Here is an 8,697-nt window from a genome sequence, read left to right on the forward strand (position 1 = left end):
TAAATGTTGAGAGTATTATAATGTACAGTATAGATGACTTTATAGACGTGATTGAGCAAAGGGCCAGGTTATTTAATACAGAATTCCATAGTTGTAAGAAGAAAGATAATAATTCTTACTGGGGCTTAGTGAGCAGAACAGATATTCTCAAGCATAGTCATTTCTATGAGACACTGGATTCCTCTACTGCCTGATGAGTTTTTGTTGAAGTTTCTTCAAAGATCATAGTCAAAGACTGAGGAGACTATGCAATAGGTAAAGTACCTACAGCACAAATATGTATACCTAAGTTTTGGATACCTAGTACCCACTTAAAATGCTACTTTTGGCAGGACATGAAGGTCCTACCTGGTGGGAACAAGACAAGTGTAGTCTGGGTAGTACAATAGTGGCTGTCTCACAACATAAAGAGTAAGAATCTAGTAGTGGTTTGGTCTACAAGGCTAACTATCTACAGTTCCAATCTAGGCTGAATTCTGGTAGATCCCTAGATAGGTATACATTGGAAGAAGTTTGATTTAATACTAGTCTCAAAAACAAGATAGAGGAACTGGCTAGTGAGACTGAGGAGTAGCAAGAATAAAACAAAAATATTTCTTCCATTTCTTTTTTATGTGGGCAATCACCAAAATGTGTGATTCATATTTAGGATTGTTCCTCCTACATATAATCAAATTAAATTCATAATAGGAATGCCCAGCTCATCTGGAGTATCCAGAAATGTAAATTTGGATGGCATTATATACTCTTCTTGACTCTATACCATTCCTGTAATTTTCTTACCATCAGAAGGATAAGTGTTTTCAGACAGATACACATAACTTTAGTTGTGTATTATCTCTGGTAATGACTTTGAAGAAGTATTTGATTTTTGTCCTTATGATTTTGTTTTGATTTATAATATTAATCAATACAAAGATTTACACTTAAAAAAAGTCCTGGTGGGACTAACAATACAAGGAAAATATCTTTTTTTGTTTTTTGTTGTTGTTGTTGTTGTTGTTGTTGTTTTTCAAGAGACAGGGTTTCTCTGTGTAGCCCTGGCTGTCCTGGAACTTACTCTGTAGAGCAGGCTGGCCTCGAACTCAGAAATCTGCCTGCCTCTGCCTCCCAAGTACTAGGATTAAAGGCATGCACCACCACTGCCCGGTGGAAAATATCTTAATAATGGCAGGTTAATAGGAAGCCCACAACCAATATCATCTTAAAAGGAGAGAAACTCATGCAATTCTACTAAAATCAGAACCAACACAAGGGTATCCTCTGTCTCCATAGCTATTCTATGTAGTATTTGAAGTCTTAGCTATAGCAGTAAGACAATTGAATGAGATCATGAGGATACAAATATGAAAAAAAAGAAGAAGTCAAGGTATCTTTATTTGCAGATATGAATTATAAAAAAAAGGATCCTAAAAACATTGCCAGTAAATTTCTATGTTCTGATGAACCCTTTCAGCAATGTAGCATAGTATAAAACTAACATATAAAATTCAGTAACCTCTCTAAATGTAAATTACAAAGGTACTTAAATAGAAATTACCAAAAGATACTTTCACAATAACCTGAAAATAATGTTGGAAGAAACACTAATCAAACTAGTAAAGGTTTTTATAATAAAATTTTAACACCTTAAACAAAAAAAAATGGAAGAAGAAACTAGAAGATGAAAACAACAACCAAGCAAGGAAACAAAATACTAGTCCTGCTTTTCCAGATACTGATAACCTTTCTAGTTTCACAACCCTGATAAAATCTCAATCTCTGTAAAACACACTTGGAATTTTTAGCTAGGGAACTACAATGTAATTTGTAAGAGTTAGTCAGCTACTACATGTCCTTTCTTATAACAGACCCAATAAATTGAAATATGCCACTGGTATATGCTTGGATGAGTGAAGGCAAATAATGAATTTCCTTTTACTTATGACCTAAGCTATCTATGATCTACAAATACTCCAAACTAGTCCAAATATGTCTTTTCATGTGATACCCTGAAAACTGCTGAGTTTTAGACAAACAAATATGCTAACTGACCAGAAGGCTTAGTGGTAAGCTTGTTATCAAACTATAGAACCTACAAGGTATAAGGACAGAATCAACTCACTGAAGTTGCTCCCTGACCTATATGCACAAATAATATAAATAAGTGTAAAACAAATTCTAAAAAGAACTAATTACTGAACACAAAGAAATAAGCTTAATCCATATATATGTGTATATTTATTTGTCTGTTCAAAAACATACCCATGTATGTATGGAGAATCACTTCTTAGTCCTAGATGTGATCATGTGCCCCAACAGCAGGAATGACTGATTTTGGCTATGCTACAAGCACTCCCTTATATTTACATTACCTTATTTTACTCAGGTTGATTTTTAACAAACCTCAAGTCTTATTCATTAAGAAAGTTCATTATGTTCACAATGAGAACATTTATTATTTTATATATGAAGACATCTATGTGTGTGTGTATGTGCCTGGCTATGTATTATTACAGGAAACAAGTATCTCTACTCACTAAATATTCTGGCTAGCCCTATATAATGCAGTCTTTTTAGTTTGAGAGACCCTAAATGTTCATTTACTACTTAAAGATTTATAATTTAACTGGTTTTATGTAATCATAATCACAGAAGGTGAAGCACTTTAAGACCTGTCTTGGAAAATAGCTTTAAGTAGCTAGGCTCCATTTTTTCATAGTATCCCTTTTCATTCATACACAGTGTTTACTAGAATAAATTTCCTTCCCATGGAGAATTGCAGACTGCAGCCTTGTATGTGCAAATATGGTTCTTGTATGTGCACATGCAGCATATATTAGAATACATATCATATAGGCATATACATGCTACACTTTTAATGCCCATTATGTACAAATTATTAGCATCCTGGGGGAATCAGTCTATATTTACTATTGTGCTGTGAATACATATTGAGCTAGGATATTGCACCCTAAAAACATGTGTCTTTTTTTTTTTTGTTTTGCTAGATGTTAGTCACTGACAGATCATCTAGCAGATAGATATCCTACAGTCTGAATGCCTATCTAAATTCAAAGAGTAGAGAATACCAGGTTGCCTCTTTCAATGCCTTTTGCCTGTACTCTTGCTGAATTTAAGAATAAGAACTCTTCTGTGTTAGAAAGACTCCTCACACTTGAAAACATGATAGATGAGACACAGATCTGCTGGGATTCTAAGTCTTGCAGAGGCTAATAATAGATGACAGATTAAGAATCACTGAGAATGTCATTGTGAAATGTTTATAATAACAGAAGAATAGCTTCTGCAGACAGCTGGAGGAGCAGGGAAGACACTGTCAAAGGTAAGTACTTTCATTGGCATTTTAGGCTGAGAATCTGTCTTTCATTAGTTTCCAGCTCTAGACACGAGTAGAAAATGTACAACAATTTTCATGCTAGAATCCTATCTCCTCATTTTCTTACACTACATCACATGCTTTTAAAGATTTGCAAGACTGAAGATCCTACATAGAGTATTTTTTAAATGAATTGGTAACCTACTTACACAGTTTTCATATAGTTGTTCTAAGCTTTTATAATCCAGTTACCACATGTAGTTACTATATGCTACATTTTGTTATGATCTGATATCAGAACCCAAAATATTGATCACTAATCTTCCTACTGTAACTACTATTTAATAAAAGGTAATACTTGAATTATAATTCCTTTTTTGTGTTTTTAGTTAAATGATAATTAGCTTAAATCCATTAGCTTTGAAATAAAACAATAACTGTGATGTAACATCATAATTATTACATGCCTGGTATTTGGATTTTTGAACATAATGAAAATAAAGTTCACCACTCCTCCATTGCTAATGAGAACACAAAATTTTACAGCCATTTGGAAATCATTATGTCAGTTTCTCCGAAATTTTGGAATAGATCTAACTCAAGATCCAGCTATACCATTCCTTGGCATATATGCAAAGGATGCTGCACTTTACAACAAGAACACTTGCTCAATTATGTTAATAGCATCTTATTCAAAGGAATCAGAAACTGGACACAATCTACATGATCCTCAACCAAAGAATAAAGGTAATGTGGTACATTTACACAATGGAGTATAAGTCAGCTGTTATAAAATATGGTACCATGAAATTCACAGGCAAATGGACGGATGAGAAAAAAAATTATTGAGTGAGGTAACTCAGATCTATAAAGAGAAACACAATACGTACTCACAAGTGGATATTTACCATACAGTAAAGGATAACTATGCTACTAGAATCCAGACTCAGAGATGTTAAGTATCAAAACAGGCTTGGGCTAGGGGGAATACAAATTAATCTCACTGTGAAGGGGAAATAGAATAGGCAATGTGGGTGAATGGTGGAAGTGTCTTGATAGGAAAATGGGAATCCAGAGGGATCAGGTTTGGGGAGGATGAATATAGAGACTACAGGAAGAGACAAGTGGAATTGGGGACAGAGGTGAATCTATAGGACAAGCTACAAAATTAGTGTAATAGAAATTCCTAGGAATCTATAAGAGTTATACTAGATAACACTCCTAGCAATGGGAGATATGAAACCTAAACCAGCTACTCCCTATGTACTAGGTAAGACTCCCAGCCAAAAAAATTTTGACCTACAATTTCTCCTACCTAAAATATGTGCTGGCATATGTATGGTTCAGGAATTGTGGGACTGGCCAATGAATGACTGTTCTATCTTGAGACCCTTGACATGAAAGAGCTTACTTCTGATATTTTCTGGAGAGCCAGAACCCAGAGACCAAAAGTAGTACCAAAAAGGACTGGAAAAAAGTCAATAAAATGATTCCTATTCATAATCTGCTATTCTCATGGATTACTGCCTAGCCCAATTGTCATCAGAGAGGCTTCACTCAGCAACTGATGGAAACAGATGCAGAGTCTCACAGGTAAACATTAATCAAAACTCAAGTAATCCTTCAGAAAATGGCCAGGGCAGGATTATACAAGCCAGAGTGGTCAAAGACATTACACAAAACCCCACAGAATGAACAGGCCTGTGTTCATCGGGGCTCACTGAGTTTTAACCAACATTCAAAAAGCCTGCATGGGCCCCTCCTAGGCCCTCTGCATATGTGTTAGAGTTGTATAGATTTGTCTTCTTGTGACACTCCTATTAGTGGGAGCAGGGAATGTTTGTGAATCTTGATTGCTTTTGGGACCCTTTGCTACTACTGGGTTCCTTCAGCTAGCCTTAATAGAAGATGAGATGCCTTGTCTTACTGCAACTTGATATGTGGCACAGCCATGACTAGTGAAAAAAAAAGGGAAGTCATGAGCTCAGCACAGCTGTTGACACAGTCCAGGAAAGCTGACCCGAATTGCCACGGTGCTGTCTTTCACTTTGGGTTTCTGATATCTACCTGTTGCATTTGTATGGGAGTTTTTACATTAACCATATCTGAACCTAAGAGACTTCCTTGCATGAAGTCAGTGAAAAGCACAAAAACTTGGACATCCCCAGAGTTCTCTTGGCACACCCACGGCTAAACAAACTCAAAAAACAATAAACTTGGATTCAGAACAGAATACAGGTTTCCTCCTGTATGGGGTCTACTGGACATTGCCTACAGAAAACAAAAACTTAATAACAAAATTAGTTTACTAAAAACAATCCATATGTATGTATGTGTGTGTGAATAAATTAATATCAAAGAAATATAAAATTTATCAATCATAAGGACACTATCACATTAAGTTACTGTGAGATATTTTAACTAATATACAAGGAGAAAACAAATAAACAGATCAGCTTGCAGACTGAGGGCTTTCAAACTTTTAAACTAGGCTAACTCACAAGTTATACTTCAACCACTGTGCATTACTCAAAGATTGGGAACTTGTCTAGACTGACTCAAGATAATTTTCTGTTTAATGTTTCACTTTCCTGAAGAATAGAATGTCATATGTCATAAATGCTTACATAGCCTAAAATGATTTGAGACTGGTAATAACTATTCTCTCTATACTTGTAACACTTGTCCAGACAAAATGATACAATCATTATTTCTTTTGATATGATAATTTTGTGTCTTTTGCTGAATCTGTATAAAGAACTATCCTGGTGTCTAGTCAGTCACAGATGCAAGATTTTCCTACCCATGGTCCCTGACTCATCATCCATTACTCCCACTGCCTGATCATTATCTCCTCTCCTGAAACCTGTCTCACTCCTGGGGCTGGACCCCCTCCACAGAACATATACAATGGCTGTTAATATCCATGGAAGGCCTGTCCCCTTCTGAAGAGAAATAGAGAAGGAGTGGGTTGAGAAAGGGGAAGAGGGGAAGTGTTGAGCAGGTATTAGGAGGAGAGCAGGGATGGTAAACCATGGTAGGGATGCAAAAATGTTAATTCATTCATTGTTAATGATGAAGAATTAATTAAAATTGAGTTCATGTCAAAGGTGTGTATTTTATGAATAAAATAAAAAGGTGCTCAACCTGTCACTTATGAAAGTTTTACTTCAGCATTTGCTTCAGGTAAAAAACACCAGACTGTAACCTAAATTTATGAATATAAGCCCAGATTATTCAAGCTACGTCAAATGTTTAATTCATTAAATTTGTTTCTGTTATTATTTTATTTCTTAATCAAAATAATATGTGAATATACACTCATGTACCTTCTGAAAGATGCATTCTCTCATTTATTCATTATGAAAAACTTTCTTTTTGCCAGGAATTGACCTATATCTCTCTTTTTTCTTCTTGTAGAGTTATGATCTCAGTACATATTTGTGGACTGTAGTGTACAAGGGTCCCAGGAGATGGAACTTGTGAATCAGTTTATTCTGTGATTCTTTCTTGCTTGCTTGTTTTGTCTTTCCTTCTCTCTCTCTCTATTTTCTCTCTTTCTTTCTTTCTTTCTTTTTCTTTTTCTTTTTCTTTTTCTTTTTCTTTTTCTTTTTCTTTCTTCCTTCCTTCCCTCCTTCTTTCCCTCCCCTCCCTCCTCTTCTCTCTCTCTCCCTCTCTCTCTTTCTCTTTCTTTCTTTCTCTTTCTTTCTCTTTTTCTTTCTTTCTTTCTCTCTCTCTTTCTTTCTCTTTCTTTCTTTCTTTCTCTCTCTCTCTCTCTCTCTCTCTCTCTCTTTCTTTCTTTCTTTCTTTCTTTCTTTTCTTCTCTTGTCTAGCAATTTCTAAATGTAGAGTACTTGGAAGATGCAGAAGACTTCTCTCTATGTCACCCAAAAGAAATATATGTTTCAAATATGAGTGTCTTCAGAGACATGCATATAATCAAGAAACTATAATTGTGATGAACTGTTGATTTTTACATATTATAGTACAGCACTCTGAATCAATTGCATTCATTTACAGATTTAATTACCCTTCTCATATATACATGTTAAGACTGTTAATCTATATTTAATTTTATATTCTTCAGCATAGCTTCCTCTTGGAGACAATAGAATTGCTATATAACACATGGACATTTTGTAGAATTGTATGTTTCAGCTTCATAGTGTTCAGACTGAAAGTGTATGACGAATTCATATATTGAATGAAACGTTAGGAGAAACCAATAAAAATGTATTTTCATTAAATATTTCCTAACTTGCTCAGCTTTTTTCCCTACATACTGGCCCTATAGAGTTGACATATTGATAGTTGTCCACTTTCATGAAGTACTACTAATGTTACCCAAGGAATAGTTTGTTTTGTTCCATACTACTTTGATGAATCCCCAACTCTCCATCCACTTTTGTTTGACATACAATGCAACATGCACAGAATCTCTCATTGCCCCTGCTTGCTCAGCTTGGAATCTGTGCAACAGTTTATGTTTCCACAGCTATGGCATTCTATAGGTATTTGAGTTGCTGAATCATGATGCCTTGCCTAACGAGCTCAATCGAAGTGAGAAAAATTCTCATTTCCATGAGTTGTTTTCAATAAAGCTGATAAATATTAGGATACAATTATCTAAGAAGTACAAGTTTCACCAATACATCAATAGAAAAATACTTTTATTTGAGAGTACAATTCTATAATCCTCCCCTCCTTTCTTCCCTCCAAAACTTTCTTAGCTCAATTTCATATTCATGGCTTCCTGTTTTTATTAATTATTATTACATGCATATGTAATTATATATGTATATATTCCTAAGTACATAAACACAAGCTATTTATTTCATATGATGTTATCTGTATGCATATTTTCAGTGATGTTCATTTTATATTTTATAACCAATAGGTCTGTTCTTCTCTAGGGAAGACTCTCCTGATTTTATTATTCTTTAGATATTTGTAATTCTATGTGGAATGTTGAATACTAGTAAGCTTTTGCCCACTTTCTTAACATTTCTTTCCTGTGTCCTTCCTTTCTTCCACCACACCTACCATCTTACTCATCTGTCTATCTCTCTGATCCATGCATCTGTCCTTTCTGAATTTTTGTAGATATCTTTTCCTGAATCTACATGTATTTCTATTATGGCTGAATCTCAGAACTACTAAAGAACTACTACATGATAAAGCAATACAAAGTGTCCAGTATTAAATTCTTGTTCTTCATTGCTAAAGTTACTTTTTGTTTTTTTTACATATATTTGAATTATTCTATAGTTACATATTCTCCCTATTTGTCTTCCTCTTCCAACCTTCCCAGCTATTTCCTCTTGCTCTCTTTTGAACTGATGGCTTTTCATAATTAACTGTGTATGCCTGAGCACACA

The sequence above is a fragment of the Grammomys surdaster genome, unplaced genomic scaffold, assembly GCF_004785775.1.
Source record: "Grammomys surdaster isolate TR1022 unplaced genomic scaffold, NIH_TR_1.0 62, whole genome shotgun sequence".
NCBI classification, from domain to species: Eukaryota; Metazoa; Chordata; class Mammalia; order Rodentia; family Muridae; genus Grammomys; species Grammomys surdaster.